General features: G+C 50.2%; 1 pseudogene; it reads right to left on the minus strand.

The window, feature by feature from the left end:
* Positions 1-195: 195 nt before the first annotated feature.
* Positions 196-16,908, minus strand: LOC138397816 (thrombospondin type-1 domain-containing protein 1-like; annotated as a pseudogene).
* Positions 16,909-17,047: the final 139 nt, after the last annotated feature.

Below are 17,047 nucleotides of genomic sequence, written 5' to 3' on the forward strand. Positions count from 1 at the left end.
AACGAAGGGAAAAGTTCAGGATAAATAACTTCTTCCTTACAAACTAGAACACATGCGGACACACACATCCTCCTCTGGTGTGAGTTATTTCCTGCCCACATTCTGTCCTACAGCACAAATAGTCATACAAAACAGTCCACAGAACAATGTGAGCAGCTCAGCCCAGCTGTGTAAAGTCTTCAGCTGGTTCTTGGTCTAGATTACCAGCTTCTCCACACTAAGCGTACTAGTGGTTTCATCCTCTTCATTTGACCCAAAATATCCCAGGAGGTCCAGCATCCTCTGCTCGGCCTCTGTGAGGAATTGTCACAATTCCTCTGGAGGAATTGTCATAGAAGGCGAACTCCGGGTGGGCGGGGAAGCTGACACTTGTCTTTCCTACATTGAGAAGGGCTCAGAGGACTGACCCTCTGGTAGCTTTCTTTAGGGGATGTGGGGGAAGACTGCTTTCTTGAGACACTGCTGTGACTGGGGGACGGTCCCCTGCGGGCTCTATGAGGCTCTGTTCTCTCTCAATTCCTGCCACTAATCCTGCCTGGCGATTCCCCAGGTCTGGTTTCCTTGAGGGCTGCCCCTCACCGGGACAGGGCTTAATGGACCACCGGTTCCCCCTGTCCCTTGGGAATGCTCCAGTTTCTCAGGAAACAGGTGGGCGCTGCGACTCTGAGGCCTAAATCTGTCCTCTGCCTGGTCCCAGGTCGGCGTCCTGGAGCTGCAAGGGGGGCCTGCTGTGGCGTCAGGGTGGACATGCTCCTCTCCCTGAACGGCCGGGCTTGCTTGGTTTCATGAAAACTAGCCGTCCTTCTGAAGTGGGGATCCCTGGGGTGTGGGTCCTCTCCGACCGGCCCCCTCTGCTGCCCACATGCCTCGTCTGTGACTTGCGGATCAGGGTCTGGCTGGGGCTGATGGCACAGCCGGCCTGAGACACACTGAAATCCAGCCTGGGGGGAGGCCTTTCCCCGGCACTGACCGCAGGCTGGTCCAGAAATGGGGATTTGATCCGGAACTTGTTTGCTGCAGCTTCTTCTGAGCTTTCCAAGTCTAAGGGGGGCTGGCGGCAGCGTCAATGGCAGTGTCCGTCAGGGGACTCTGAGACACGTGGTACACTTTGGTGGTTTCCGTCAGACCTTTCTTCTTCATCTCCTTCAACTGCTGCTGGGCAAGGCGGTAGCTAAACAGAGGGGGGATTATCTTCTGGGCCTTGGGCTGGAAGCTCTCACCGCCGGGGGCATCATCCACGAAGGAGGCAGGAACACTCCGCCTGCAGGTCAGAGGGATGCCCAGGTCCCCCGGGCTCCCCGCGGGCCCGTCATCCCCCTCCGAGAAGCTCCCGAGCTGCTCACTAAGCTCGCAGATGTTCTCCACGTCCGAGTCCTTCTGGAAGCCGGGGAGTGAATAGAGCTGTGTCCAGCTGGGGTGCTACACTTGGGGGGCGGCCAAACTTCCTCCACAGCGTGGTGAGCACGGTGGCGATGACGATGAACAAGCACAAGGATATACCAGTGACCGTCACGATGTTGTTGGACCTCACTGGAACCTGGGGCTGAAGGGGAGATGGGCTAGATGGCCAGAAAGCTGCAAAAAAAAAAGGGGGGGGGGGGAAACAAATGTATTCTCCGGTATTGTTTCCTCCGTGTGGTTCTAAGGGCTCGGAATGGCTTGATCTAACTATCTAGCAGTTAAGGAAAGAAGGAAAATAAACAATTTCTGATCTTACATATGGATCTCTGCTGGCAGCTGAACCCAAACAAGGTCACCACCAAAGGGGGAACACCACAAAAACAGAGACTCATAGAAGTGAGGCGACTGGGTAAGCCACGATCAAGCTGATGCCTGTGCTTGGCAGCTCCCGCTGAACTCACCTTAAATTTTCTGCATAGAAGCAGCATGCAGGAAATTTCAAGGTAAAATCAAGGTTTTCACTTACAATAATGCAGACATGGTGTCTAGTTAAACATACCTATGAGAGGCACATTGGAAAGTTTTACCAAGTATAAAATTTGAAATGCAAAATGATTTAGATATGTTAAATTTAGGTAGCCTAATTTGCACATTGTAAGAGAAACTAATTGATGAAAATAAGATTGTCGGCAATATAATACAACTCATTTCCCCCTTCTATTTAATAATATCCAGAAACCGTCTTTGCTAAGTGCTAAAGCCGCTGTTTTTCTCCCTCTTCTATTTTCAGCTGCCCACTCGCCTTCCTACTTTCCGTGTGGTGTGGGTTCATCTTCTTTTTCCCTGCCCTCTCAAACTGCTTTGTCCAGTCTGAATTCCATATCTGACATTTCAGTTTCCTTTTAGTTGAAGTCCACTTCCCTTCTCGAGGTAAAACCACTGCTGCAGTTTGGTATGCACCGTTGCACACCTATTCTATGCATTTATACTATGTGAATAGACACATTTGGGTATATATAAATATGGGTTTATTGCATATATACATATATATACACATAACTTTTTTTGCAGTTTTATATAATTGAGATCATGCAATGAAGTGTTCTTCAGATTGCTGTTTTCGTGTACTAATATGTCTCCGGAGCTGTGAACATACAGGTCTGTTACACCATAACCCCAGCTCCTTCTGACAGCTATTCCAAACTGTGGACTTACAATGGGTATTTAACCTCCCGTTATTGACATTTCTGGTGTTTCTATTTTCTTTCTTCTTTTTTTTTCCTAGTATAAACAAGGAAGCAATGACTACTGTATTAGTTATCTACTTCTGCCTAACACATTTCTCTAAAATTTAGTGGCTTAAGAGTATAATAGTATTCATAATTGTTCCCAATGTTTGTCAGTCAAGAATGTTTGAGCTGCTTGGCTGGGTGGTTTCTGGCTCAGCATTTTTCTTGGGTTTGCAGTTGAGATGTTGACTGGGGCTTCAGTCACCGAGGCTTGACTAGGACTGGAGGATCCACTTACTCCTAGGGCTGGCAAGTGGGCGTTGGCTATTGGTGAGAGGCCTTAGTTTCTCCACACATGGGATGCTCCACAGGGCTGATTGAGCGTCCTCACAGCATGGTGCTTGTTTCCCCCAGAGCTAGAGATGCTGGCTAAAAACGCAGTAACGCCTTTCATCACCCAACCTCAGCAATCACACATTGCCAATTCTGCCACACTCTACTCATTAGAAGTGAGTCACTAAGTCTAGCATTTTTGAAGGGAGAGGTGTTAAAGAATTTGTGAACATATTTTAAATCCATCATTTTTACCCTTATACATCATGTTTGTGTACTCACATAAATATTTCTTTAGAGTAGGTTTCTAGATCTGGAATTGCTAGGCCAAGTAATATATGTACTTTTCATTTTGATAATTCCTGTGTCAGAAACTGTTAATTGTCCCTCCAATATCCATTTTATCTCTTCTTTCTTTTAGCGATTAATCTCCTGAGTTTTAGGTGGGTACAGGTTGAGAATATATTTTCCGCCTGCCTTGCTGCTACAGGGGGACATGTAACTAAGTTCTGGCCTGTGGGAAGTACTGTGTGAAACTTCTGGGTCATGTATTTAAAAGAAGCTGTTGTTCTACTTCTGCTTTCCCCATGGAGAAAGCTGTTTGGAGCACAGATATGGTGGTGAGAGGCAGCTTCTACCAGGTGATGCAGACAACATCCTTGGAGATGGTGACGAATTGCACAGAAAGAAGCCCAGTCCCTGGATAATCTGTAGAGCTGAGCCACCCTTCTTTCCAGGACTTGCCTCCAGCTGAGACTTTCCTATGAGAAAACAAACAAACAAACTTGCATCTTGTTTAAGCTGCTGTTATTTACTGTGCTTTGCCTCCTAGAAGGGCCTCCCGAAGGACGTATGACCTATGAGTATCCATTTCCCCCAACCTTGTCCACACTAGATAGTATCAGTCTTTAAAAATTTACCCTTTGCTTATGACTTTATAAGCCCCTTCATGTGCTACTGTACCAAATGCTAGGGACAGGCTGAAGGATATTGATATGAAATTCAAGAAAAAGTAAAACTACCACAATCTGTATTCCTAGAAAGCACAAAGATACAGTGTTGCTTTTGAGAAAGATGCTCCTACAACTGTGAAAGTACATAGACATTCCTCCAAAAGGCTCTGCAGAGATGCTGTGCCTGCCCTCAAAGGCATGACAGCCTAGCCGGGGCGGAACATCTGGAAATAGACAACTGCAGTACAAAGTGGAGCAGTCTGGCCGCGCAGGGCGTGGGGCTGACCCAGGGAGCTGGAGGAGGGAGCTGGGGCTGTGCAGCCCGTGAGGCCCCTGCTGTATGGGGGCTCACCTTCACAGGGCCAGCAGCCCCTCACCAGGGGAGTGAGAGCAACACCAGCGTGAAATTCCAGGCCTATTGTGAAGATGGGAGGAAATAATACATGAAACGGGTTGCATCCACAGCGCATGGACTTAGCAAATGCTCAGGAAAGACAGCTGTTACAATTAAGAAGCCATGAAGGAAAGTCTCCAGAACCCCCAAATTTCCTTTCTGTGCCCTTTTGTCCTCTCACTGGTGACTCCCATAAACTTTGTTTTAGTAACCATCCCCTAAATCTCCACCCCTGCAAAAAAACCCTCCTGCTTTTATAAAAGATATAAATCCTGTTTCTCACTGGGGTGAAAATGATGGGTACAGTTTGATGTACCACTTCTGTTGCATTTACACTTTAGTGCGGGACATACTGTGTTTGGTTACACCATGGGGAGGAAAGTCTATAATTATGACATTTCAGGCATCAGCAAAGCTAAATGGGGGGCACTCTGGCCAACTGGGAGTGCTTCACTGACGCTGTTAAAATCATAATCTTTAGGGAGCTGGCTGGTTCGTCCCCTTCCCTTCCCATCTCTCTTCTTCTCTCTCTGCCTACCCCTGCACACCTCCCCTCCCATCTCTTCTCCTCTCCTCTGCCCTCCTCTCTCCTCTCCTCTCCTTTCCTCTCTCTGTCTTTTCCTTGCCTAAATGGCCATCTGAGTCCCTGATGATTCAATGTGATGACGTTTCCATGGGCAGGTGTGTGTCTTGTTTAGTCACATTAAAAATAAATCACTTGGCCACACACAGTCGATGCATCAATCTGTTACTTTCCTCTGCTTTCCAGGAACAGATTGCTCAAAAACTAAACAACTGTTGGGTGAAATGCGAGCGAGAAAGGAGTGAGGTGAAGGGAACAGAGCCCTTCCAAACTTGCCCTTCAGGCTTCCCCCCCAATCAGAAAGGGAATCAGTCATGCCCACAATTATGCCAAAACGCAGTGTCTTGGTTGCATTCTTTGGACCAGTGACAGTGAGCTGAGGAAAAAATCTGGTTTGGAGAGGAGAGGTGGGGCTTGCGTTTACCAAATGAACACCTAGTATGTGTCAGGCTCTGTGCTTTCTTTTGCATCTGTTCTCTTCTTTTTTGGGGGGAGGGGGCAGGCACAGGGTTCGCTCTGTCACCCAGGCTGGAGTGCAGTGGCTTCATCATAGCTCACTGCAACCTCAAACTCCTGGGCTCAAGAGATCCTCCCACCTCAGCCTCCCAAAGTGCCACCATGCCCCGCCAGCATCTGTTCTCTTCTAACGGGGAATCAGGATCCTGGCTGAGGGACCCTGGACAATTTCACCTTTTAGGATCTCAGTTTCTTCAGACTAAAAACATTAAATGTTTTCTAATAATTCTTTTTGGCATGATGGAAAAGTCTTGGGGTTAATTAGACCCAGCTCCACTGCTTTGCACAAATTACTTAACATCTCTGAGCCTCAGTTTCTTTATCTCTAAAATGGGGATGCAACTCAAGATCAAATAAGATAATCTATTTGACACCTTTTTAATATAGGCAGCTAAAAATGATGGCGTTTAATTTCTCCCTCATATCATATACACATTTTCTCCCTCTTAGCAATTTTATAATTTTTACAGATTAAGGTGGCAGTTTTCCAGGAGGTATGAGTGGGTGACTGTGTGTGTGTGTGGGTGGGGGGGGGTTCTCTTTATCCTTGATGAAAACAGTCCCAGGGAGAGATAGCTGAGTTTTCTGCAAAAATCTTGGCGCTACAGAAAACCAGATCTATCCTCCATAAAATGCCTTGGGCATTCAGTCAGGGGGTAGCAAGTGTCCTAAGATGTCCCTGATGAACCATGCCTCCCCATAGTCATGTCCCTGTGTGATCCTCTCCCATATTGAATCTGGCCTGGCCTGTGGCTTTCTTTAACCAAAAAATGTTTTGGAAATGATACTGGATACTGAGCCAATTCTGGGTCTAAGTCTTAAGAATCCCTGGAAACTTATACTTTAGTACTTTTGGTATCCCTGAGCCAATACGTAAGAAGTTTGGTCTTTCTGTGCTGGAGAAACCACACAGAGAGAACATGTGAAGGAGACACCTTGAGGATATGTGGCTGGTGGGGGAGGGAGGCCCATCTGTCCCAGTGTCCCAACCACACCAGCCCTCCAACCGCTCCTCCAAGGCACCAACCACATGAGTGACCCCTCCTGGATGCTCCAGCACAGTCCAGCCTCCAGATGGCCACAGCCTCAGCTGATATCATGGGCAACAGAAGAACTGCCTGGCTGATCCCAGTCAGCCTGTGGACCCAGGAGAGCCGATAGAATGGTTGTCTTCAGGCATTCACTTTTGGAGTGGAGTATTACACAGCAGGAGACCATTGAAAAGGTCAGCAATATCTCTGGGCTTTGACTATGTTCCAAGCCATGTACCCTTACTAGGAGAGAGACAGAGGAACTGCCCTCAGGAACTTAGTTTGGGAAAGAAGATTGTGCATAGGCAAGCGTGTAGATTGTAGACATTTGCTAATGCACACACAAGTGTGTGCTTAGAAGCATGATGCAAACAGACTGGGTACTGATGGGGGTCACTGGGGCTGGGAGAGCAGGGCAGGGAAAACAATCTTCAGCTGGACTTTGAAGGAGAGGGCAGGTGACATGTCAGGGAATGGCTGGGGTGGGGTGGGACACCATTGATAGAAACATAGCAATAAAATTAGGAGAAGGTGGAGAGGGGCCCGATGAACTTAAAATTTGATATTAGCTGGACATAAGAATCATGGAGCTCAAAGGGGATTTTGCCAAGTCAGATTCTAAGCCTGCAGCGGGGACCTCAGGAAACCAGTTATTTCATGACCTTTACTTTCTTCATCCCGTTTGGTAAAAATATAACTTGCTAATGGCAGCATAATGCCTTCACTATTGTGTTATAGATGCCTGTGATTGTGGGAAACTTGCTCTTCAGCGCCCACCAGAATGGGCTCAGGGAGCCGTGCAGACCCTGTATGCAGAGAGCTCTAGCACGTTTCCCCCAAGACAGCTGGGGTGGGGGAGGGGGTGTCATCCGGGCTCCTCGGTTTGGCTGAGACATAAAAGGCTGGGGAAGCAGCAGCCGAGACCAGAGCTAATTGATTGGTAATTAGCAGGTTAATGGCTCACATCAGGGATAATGCAAGGCTGTAGCCATATGGTAGGAATGACTTTAAACTTTCCCCCTCTGCTTCTCTCCCCTCCCGGCGTTTGGTGGGACTTAGAAGCTGCTACCCGGGAAGATCTGGGTTGTGCTTGACTCCTCAGCTCCTCCCAGAGTCAGGGCAAGGCCAGAAGGTGATGGCCAGCATCGAGAAACACGGACTCATACGAAAATGGGCGGTTCTGCCATTCCCTTGAGGGACAGGGTGCAAGTGCAAGTTGGAGGGGGCAGGGACAGGCGCAAGTGGTCCCATCTCTAGATAGAGAAAGGTCAAGGCAGTCATTGTAGGAGGCAGTGTCACAGCCCGCCCTGCCCACACCCCTTCTAGAGAACACAGTCTGCCCACAGCTCCCAAAGGCGTAGCCCTGTGCTGCCCACACCCATCCCAGCTTCGGCTGACGGGACCAGACACGCTCTTGCTTTAAAACCTTTCGGTGACTCTTCATTGCTTTCGGAGTAAAATCAGAACTCTTTGCTCAGCCTGGAGGCCCATGGCCACACCCGTGCTCCTCTCCTGCTGTCTCCTGACCTGTCCTCCAGACGCCCCGAGATAGACGGAACCCACCCAGCACACGCACACTTCTCGGCCTTTGTGCATATCGTGAGCACAGATATGCCCTCGCCCTCCCCTGCTTTCCAGCTGGTGAAGTCCCACTCCTTCTTCAAGAGGACGGTCACAGTCATCATGCCCCCACGCTGACCTCGATTCGCCCTCCTCCAGGCCCCCCAGCACCTCAGCAGGAACCGCACTGGCATTTGCCCATTGAATTGGCACCGTCGGCCGATGTGTTTCTCTCTCACTCTGGGAGGGGTGGTGCTTCGTCTTGGTATCCTTGTCACCTGGCACAGTGCTTGGCATGAGGCAGGTATCGGCCAACACCTGTGAGTCGAACGAATGAGGGAGCGATTCTCTAAGGGTGATGCAGTAGGCCTCGGCTGATTTAATAGGGCTCTCCTCTCTGGGAGTCCAGCCTCACTGAAGCCCTGGGTTTGGGGCAGGTGCTTTTTGAGACCCTTCTGCCTGCTACCCGGAAAGCCAGCCTCACTTCCTGCTCACCATCACCGTCTCCTCATCACCAGCCTGAAATCCCAGGAGCATTTCCTTGTTTTCCTCTCCTGGAGAAGAAGAGCACAGAGCCAAAGAGCGGAGGGCTGCAAAGCATGGCTCGGATTTGATAAACAGGCAGGAGATTCAGCAGCAATCAGGAGAGAAGAACATGCATTATCCCTGGAATTCACAATGCCGTGCTAATGAGCAGGAGGGGTTGTGATTTGATCTCCTCCTGCCTCCTGCGTCCCAGGATTGGCTGCTTTGGAAAAGGACACAAGGAGGGGCGCTGTCACTGTGCCCTGGCACCCTTTCCCACACCCAAGCCTGCTTTTGCTGACCATTCGGAGCCTGGTGGTCCGCCCTGGGAGGGGAGAGCATTTTTTAGGCCCCCAGATGTGGCTTGGTCACAAAGGACCTGAAGACAAGGGGCTGCAGAAACCTCCAGGTGGCAATGGGGCTAGGGAAGGGGCCACACAAGATGGGGGACCCGCTATGACCTCCCCTCTGAAGAGGGCTAAGGCACAGAAAGTCTGAACATCCGGAAAATTTCTAAATCACCATTATCATTGATTAGCATCTATCAAGGTTTGTGACAGGCAGGAACAGTGATCAACACTTATTGAACCTTTCTCTGTGCCCAATACTTGGAGATTTACATTCGTTATCTTATCCAACTCTCTACCTCCACCCCAAACACACACACACTCTCACACCCACGAGCACACACTCCCACACACTCCCCAGGGTGAGGTGGGCATTATCGCCCTCATTTTCAGGGTGGAGAGAGAACTAAAACACCCAGCATTTCGTGACATCCTAACAAGGACTCCGGGGGCTTGGCTCCAGGTACCCAGGCTCCTCTCTGCAGTTACTCTCCACCATTTCACTCTGTTTTATTTCTCATAGCACTTACTCTCTGGAATGCCCTTGTTTCTTCATGTGTTTACTTGGTTTTGCCTGCCCTCCTCCACAGACTGCAATGATGATGATGATGGCCAACATTTATTGAAACATACCACACTCTTTTAAGCACCTCATGTACATTAACCCATTTAATCCTTCTCATTACCCTCCCTAATGGTACCATTGTTATCATCATCCCCATCTTACAGAGGAGGCCACTGCAAGCAGGGACCTTGATTTGTCTGTCCAGTTGAATCCCAACACCTTGAACAGTAGGAATTCGACAAACTCATCTACTTAACAGAACCACAGTGGGCTCTAATGCAGAGCCTGGGCGCCAACAATCTCCCAGACTGCAGCTTCCTGGCGCCTGGGAGATGGCCTGTGGCTCTGAATCCACTTAAGAGGCTCTGCCCCTCCATCCAGCCCTCTTCCCTCCATGCTTATTTTTCAAGGGCCTCCCATATGCAGAACTTGTGAACAGGGAGGAATCAGATCCAGTTCCTGCTCTCCAAGTAGATTACAATTACAATTTTATAAGCAGGGATAATCTATGTAGAAAAATTATGGTAAAATAAGATTTAAAGTAATAAAAAACAGTAAGAGAAACAAATAATGTGCTGTAATAATTTTGTCATTCATTCGTTCCTTCAGGAAGCATTCATTCACTGGGCTGAGGCTGAGAACACAGGGATGAGTAGCAAAAGCTTGGGGAGAGCAGGCTCCCGCCCAGCCCCCACCAGCCACATCTGTCTCCTGCCTACTCTTGGCCTGGCCTCCAGCAGGGCCTCAGAGGCTCTGGCCTGTGCAGTAAAGCTTGTAAGTGAGCCTCCCTCCCAGGCCTTTGGACTGATTGTCCCCTTCTGTATTCCTCTGGCCTCCCTCCCTGCTCCCTGGGGCTGGCAGGGGCCCCTGGGCCCCTGGCCTGGTTGCTCAGGCACAGAGCCATCTGCAGCCACCACACCCTGTGTCCTGCCTGCCCGGAGCTCTGCTGGGTGATTGATGGGGCTGCTCTTGCTCTCGCTCCCAAAGAGCTCCTTTGAATAATAACTTGGCAAAATTACTCTCTCTTTTTGCTTTCCCTATTTCTGATTCATTTGCTTTCTAAGTCATTCATCTCTTCTGAGTTAGAAAAAGAAACAGGGAGAAGAATGAGGAAGAGGAGGAGGAGGTGACACAGAGGAACCAGGGACCATGAGCCCCACCTCCTCATTTTACATAAAGGGAGCCAGAGAGCAGCTCTGTCACCAGCCTGTCCTGTTTCAGTGTGACTGTAAGGCTGTGCACCTCTGCCTCTGCCGGTAGGATTTGCAAATTAAACCTGATCTCTGGTTGTGGAATAAAAGCATGTGTGGGAGGTCTGGTGGGGGAAGAGGCAGGATCTTTCTAGGGCCCCTGAAGGTGCACCTTGAAAGGCAGCTGCCTACTCTACCCACCTGTGATGCTGGTCCTTTCAGCCTGCGGGATGGTGGAGTTTTCCCGTCCTTGAAGGAACGTGGCAGAGAAGGTAGAAGGAAGGAGAGGGAGGCTCGAGGGAACCACATCAGCTTAGTTTGATTACCAGGCACTGGGGAGGCAAAGCCCTCAAGGAATTCACAGACAAGTAAAATAGGTAAATGCAGTGCCGTGCAATACACGTGCTGGTAGAAGTAGGTACATGCGATGCGATTATACGGAGGAGGCTGTTTATTCTGCATGGAAGGGAACTGCATGGAAGGGAACAGCAAGGAAGACTTTACGGATGGGCTGATGATAAAGTGTTGTGAAATCTCACTGCGAAGGCCGGGGAGAGCTCTCCAGGTGTCAGGCACTGCAGAGGCAAAGGCTTGCGGGTGTGGAGCAGCGAGGTGTCCCAGCAGGAGCACTAAGTGGTGGTATCAGAGCAGGAAGAGCAAGATGGACATTGGCAAGACACGATAGGTGGGCAAGGGCCAGGTGGTACTGGCTGTAATAACAGCAGACTGTCACTGAGTGCTTATGTCGGGGAGGGCTTGTGTGCCAGACTCAGGAGTTTGAGAACTGCATTGGGAGAGTCATCTGCAGGAAGGTGTTCAGTCGGACCTGCGACAGCGTGGACGAGGGGTGAGAGCCAGGACAGGCTGGGCAGAGGAAGAACAGTCAGCAGTCTACTGCAACCGTCCAGGCAGAGAGCCATGTATGGACAGAGCCAAGATAGGGCCATGGGGAAGGGAGGGGCTTGAGAAGCATTTAGGATGCCGTGTGGACAGGCTTGGGGCTTGGCTGAAGGAGGAGGACATTAGAGATAAAAGCATCAAGGGTACCTCCTGGCACCACCAGCCGAATCAGAGATCACAGCAGCCAAAACATTCATGAAACACACCAACCGCCTACTATTAATAGGTGGTAGCACTATCTAGTCACTGGGGACACACAGACAAATCCTCCATTTTTCTTGAACATTCTTTGGGGTTATTTAAAGACAAGTTTAATCTGTGTATATAAACTCATATCCAGCCAAATTTGGGTGACTCTCAGTATTTTTTTCTTTTGCCGAAAAATGCACCCTTTTCTCCCCTGCCACACTAAACCTCACTGCCTCCTTTTCTTTCTGTATTTTTTTCTCTGCAGGCTACATTCACACAAATAGGGTAGTTACAGATGGCTCCATTTGTCCCTGAGTAGGATCAGGGCAGCCCCTTTGGGGCCATGGCTGGGTGGCTGAGGTTGGGAGGCCGGAAGCTTCCCTGGGCGTGCAGTCTCTTCCTAGCCATCTCTGCCGCTCGGCTTGAGTATTTTTCCCCTCGGGATGAATTTCCTCATAAAATAAATGTCTTGGCTGAATTAATCTTATTTTTAAAAGGAGAGAGTCATCATATTGTAAAGACAGATCATAAAAAGATGCATCAATCTGTCAGGAAGCTGGTTGAGATGAGTATTTGTTTAGCAGACAGTGTGCCCGGAGGCATCTGGACTTCAAGGCTGGGCCGGCGCTGGGCTTAGACCCTGTGCACACGCCTTCCCCCATGTGCCCATGGCCTCTGAAGCCTTTCTAGACCAGCTTTGGGCCTCGGGCCTTTTAATACTTAGACATTTAGGGCCAGCAGCTTTGCACGTGGATACAGGCAGTGTAGCAGCCTCCCACTTTGAAGAGGCCAGGGAGTGAGCCCCGACTTGGAGGACCAATCCCTCAGTTGATGTCCAAAACATTTTCACTTGAGAACTGAGTCATATTCGGGTCCTAGGTGACACTGCAGACAATCTCTGCATTTTTTTAAATTATGCAAACCAAACCTAAGTACATAGATGAAAAAGTAAACTGTTACACAGGTAATACGTGAAGTACATGGTATAAAATTATACACTGTGAAACGTTGCACAGGTAACACACAAGTACATAAGACAGGTGGAAGAAAAACATGGATATCCTCCTCTCCCGCGCCTCAGTTCACCACCGTGAACCATTCGGTGTGTGTCCTTCTAACCCTCTTTCTCTGCGTTTTTATCTGTTTATCTCCACATGGTATGCATATATCATTTGTCCTCTGTTATAGGAATAGGATCACATCAAACAGTTGGTACTTTTTTTCCCCTTTTACATAACATTCTATTTTAGGTTTAAAAAAAAAACTATAAAATTAATAAAAACTTAAACTTCAGAAGGGTAAAAGTAAAAAAAGCAAAAACCAAAATCCTTTCCTTCCTGTCCTTCCGTTCCCACTCTCCAGAGCAAACAAATAAAGTCAATGTATTTTTGTGTATCCTGTGGACATGAATATGCATATACAAGTATTTAAATGCATTCATATTTAATCTGTTCATTTGACAGATGAGGAAGTGAGAGCTCAGAGAGATCAAGCGATACACCCACGGTCACGCAGCTCACGGGGGCTGGGCGAATGCAGAGCTCTGTGTCCTGACTTCCAGGGGCCAACGGCTTTTCCACGGTGCACCTCCAAGGTGTCTGCCCAGAACTGGTCCCGACTGTGTCTCTAATCCCTCCCTACCTCGACCTTGTCTGCAAGGCTGGTGACACTTCCCCACATTGCCCATGCCACCCTCCCCTCCCACACACGCCCCCTCGGCTCTCAGTGTATTAATAGACCTCACTTGTGCAGCGTGTCTGGGCGGGCCCTGCCTGATCGTTTGTTTTGTGAATGCCTGCTGTCTCTGTCAGAGCTGTCCTCCGGGCAGAGCGGTGCTATAGAGCCTGGCAGAGTGGTTCAGTGGGCTTGTGTTTCCGCTTTTGTTCCTCAAACTGCAAATGACAGTTAGATGCGGGGGACCCTTTCCAGGGATAATTCCATGCAAGTAACCCTTTGCCCTGGTGGAACCACATCCAAGGGGGCAGGCCTATTACCCTCCCTCTGTGCCAGATCTCAGGGCCACCGCCTGACCTGGGGAGCTCACAGCTTGGCGGGGGAGGACAGGCAAACACACTGATGATCTGTGCTTTATCTGCAGTTAGCCTGTGTTTCTTCTCTCTTCTCTTTGTGGCTGTCAGCCTTATCTGTCTGGGGCCCAGATGTGTGATGTGTCTGCAGCAAGGCCAACATCTGGTGAAAGGAGAAAAGTCAGCCAGCCATATGGATGCGTTTGTTTCTGGTTGATGGCAGGATGGCGCCCATCTGGACATCTGGGAAGTATCCGATGGACAGAGTGAGCGTGCAGTACACACATATTTGATCCTGTCCACTGAGGGCAGAGCCTGGACTGATGAACTCTCCCCCAGCCAGGTCTGTTCGACTCAACTTGACCTTGCAGATGGACGTTGTGTTGCAAGGAGAAAAGAGGGAAGCCCAGAGTTGGACACTGGGTACCGGAAGGGATGTGTATGTGTCGGGGCATGAGGGACTGGCAGCTAGAGTAACTCTGATCTTGCAAATGAACTCTCTTGACGTCACAGTTCTGCCAAGGCTGAGCCTGGAGGTGTAGCTTAAGTGGGGAGCGCTGGAGTGGGGTGCGGTCTTCCCAGCCCCTTCCCTTTGATTCACTGCCACTCAGGAGCTGGTCTTGCTTCCCTGCAAAACACGCCCTCCCGAGATCCCTGATTCTGCAGCGCCCTCTCGTGGGTAACCGGAATCTGTCTGGAGAGAAAACCTTAGGACACAGGCATGTCAAGTCAAACGTGGGCGTATTAGATTCAAGTTCTTCCCCCTGTTCCTACCCACGGCCTAATATAAAATATATAAAATTCGAAACGAACAGCTGGCTTTTTACATACATGAGTGGGAGGCTGGTGGAAATCTGTTACAAGAGAGCAAAGAACTCAGGATGGGGCTCAGAGTGTGTTAGGGTGGTGTAGACAGAGACCGGACAAAATGCAAAATGGTGATGTGTGTGTGTGTATGAACTCCTGTGCTAAACAGATCCTGCCATGTTTCCAAATGACTTTGGTATATCCTCTTTACAGACCCCAGCTCTAAGTCAGGGCACCCTCGAGAATCTACTTCTGCGCTCTAGGTAGTGACAGGGTCCTGCCCGAGGCTTCCCAGGCCGATCACACACTCAATGGAAGGACATGGGTTCCAAGACTGTGTGACCTCAGGCTAGTGAAACTGCAGGTCTGAGTTCCCCCAGGCTTGAGGGGGCGTTAAACATGGTCCTGCTAGAAGGTCCCCAGCACAAGGTCTGCCAGCGCCGCCGACCCCAGCCCAGGAGACCAGGCTCACTGTGAGCGAGTCCCCTCCCCCTGCCCACCCCTGCTGACTACAGCCGCCTCTGCCTCTGTAGGGCTGAGGACCAGGTCCCACTCCTCTTGGTATTCTTCCTCCAGCTCCACCCAGAATCTTAAATGTGACATCCTCACCTGCTCTTTGTCTCTCCCAGTCTTCACAGTGTGTTTTACCCGCCCCCCAAGCCAGGCCCACCTCCCCCTTTCTACTGCTTCTTTTCCAAGAGAACTTTCCCGCCCCTGCCTTTGTTTCATTGCCTTCCACAGGCTTCTTCCATCCACCCACTTGCTCATCTCCTGCGTGCACCCCCTCATCTGCTGCACCCCAGCCCCACCTTAGGGAAGGGACCTCATCACCATGGTTATGACCCAGCCTCCTTACTCCCCCCTCCACACACACACACACACACACACACATACATCATGGACTTCCAACCCATGGAGAAGAAAGGCACCAACTACAAGCCCATTAGAAAACGCCTAAATCCGCCCAGCGCGGTGGCTCACGCCTGTAATCCTAGCACTCTGGGAGGCCGAGGCAGGCGGATAGTTTGAGTTCAGGAGTTCGAGACCAGCCTGAGCAAGAGCGAGACCCTCGTCTCAAAGAAAAGAAAAGAAAACGCCTAAATCCTACTCCCAGATGGCAGCCTTGGGGAAGGGTGTTTTTACACCATCAAGAAGACAACTTAGCAAGACTGACTGCGAGGTGGGGAATGCCCAGGAAACATGGGGTCCCCAGGGGCTCGTCATGTGGGGCAGATGGAAATGCCCGGCTCTAGGCCGAGGGGTGAGGCTGACCCTGCCCTCTGCCAGCGCTGCTCCTCCTCATGGCGTGTTCTGCTCCTCCTCATGGCGTGTTCGGAGAGCCCTTGCTGTCTCCACACAGACAGATACAGGTAGAGGCTGGAACACAGAGATAGAGGGGACCATGATGCAAGGACACAAAAGCCTGGGGTAACCACCAGCTGCATGGGGTGGGAGATGAACGTCTTGAGCACTCACCCTGGTGTCTCCTTTCACCCTCACAACGACTGTGACCGAGGGCTGGCATCAGCTCATGTCGCAGATGAAGAAACTGACGTGGGAGGTTGCCAGGGCCACACAGCCGGGGTGTGGCTGAGCTGAACAGCCAGTTCCAGCCTGCCTGACTCCCAGGCACTCGGCCTTGCTACAACCCCCAGCGAGAGGCACACACAGAAGCTGTGTCTGTCCTATTCCTCAGCGGCTCAGAGAAGGGAGAGAAGGGAGGGGCCAACAGCTAGAGCCAAGGGGCATGGAGGACACCCTGGGACAGGGGTGAAGACGCAGGGACGGGGGACACGCTGTTTATCCCTCCCTGTGGGAAGGGATTTGGGGCAAATACACATTCCAATTTCTGTTCCCAGATCATCTGGAAGTGGGACTGAGGAATCTGCATTTATAGAAAGCTCCTCCGAGGGGCAAGGTGTGCTGATGTCTGTACCTTACCTGGAAATGCATCAGAAAAACAAGATAAATCAACGATGGATAGAGGGAGGGACTGATGGACAAGATGGGATAAAGCGAACAGAGCAACGTGTCAACTGAGGAATCTAGAAGGTGGGTAACACTGTTCACTGTACAATTCTTGTCACTCTCTGCATGTTAGAAAAATTTTACAACATGATGCTGAGGGAAAAAGCTCCCAAATGACTGGGATGATTGGGCAGGTCTGGGACCACGATTGCAGGGGGAAGCTTCCTCAGAAAAATCTTGGCTGCCCTGGGAGGCCCTCTGCCCCCGGTACCCCCATTCTCGCATTCCAGCCTCCAGCCACTGGCCTCTGGTCTCCAGCTTCACAGCAAGCCCGGGTGCCCAGCAGCTGGACGAGGCACTGCCTTTCCCTAGGTGCTGGAGGAAGTTCATCTGCCCCGGTGCCTCCTATTCTCTGTGTAGGGCAGGATTAGGGGCCCCTGGGCTCTGTCCTGCTGGGTGGGGTGTCTGAGGCTGGGTCCCATGGGTGCACTTGCATGAATGGGATGGAGCAGACCCGTGGTATGCAGTT

The sequence above is a fragment of the Eulemur rufifrons genome, chromosome 2, assembly GCF_041146395.1.
Source record: "Eulemur rufifrons isolate Redbay chromosome 2, OSU_ERuf_1, whole genome shotgun sequence".
In the NCBI taxonomy this organism is placed as follows: Eukaryota; Metazoa; Chordata; class Mammalia; order Primates; family Lemuridae; genus Eulemur; species Eulemur rufifrons.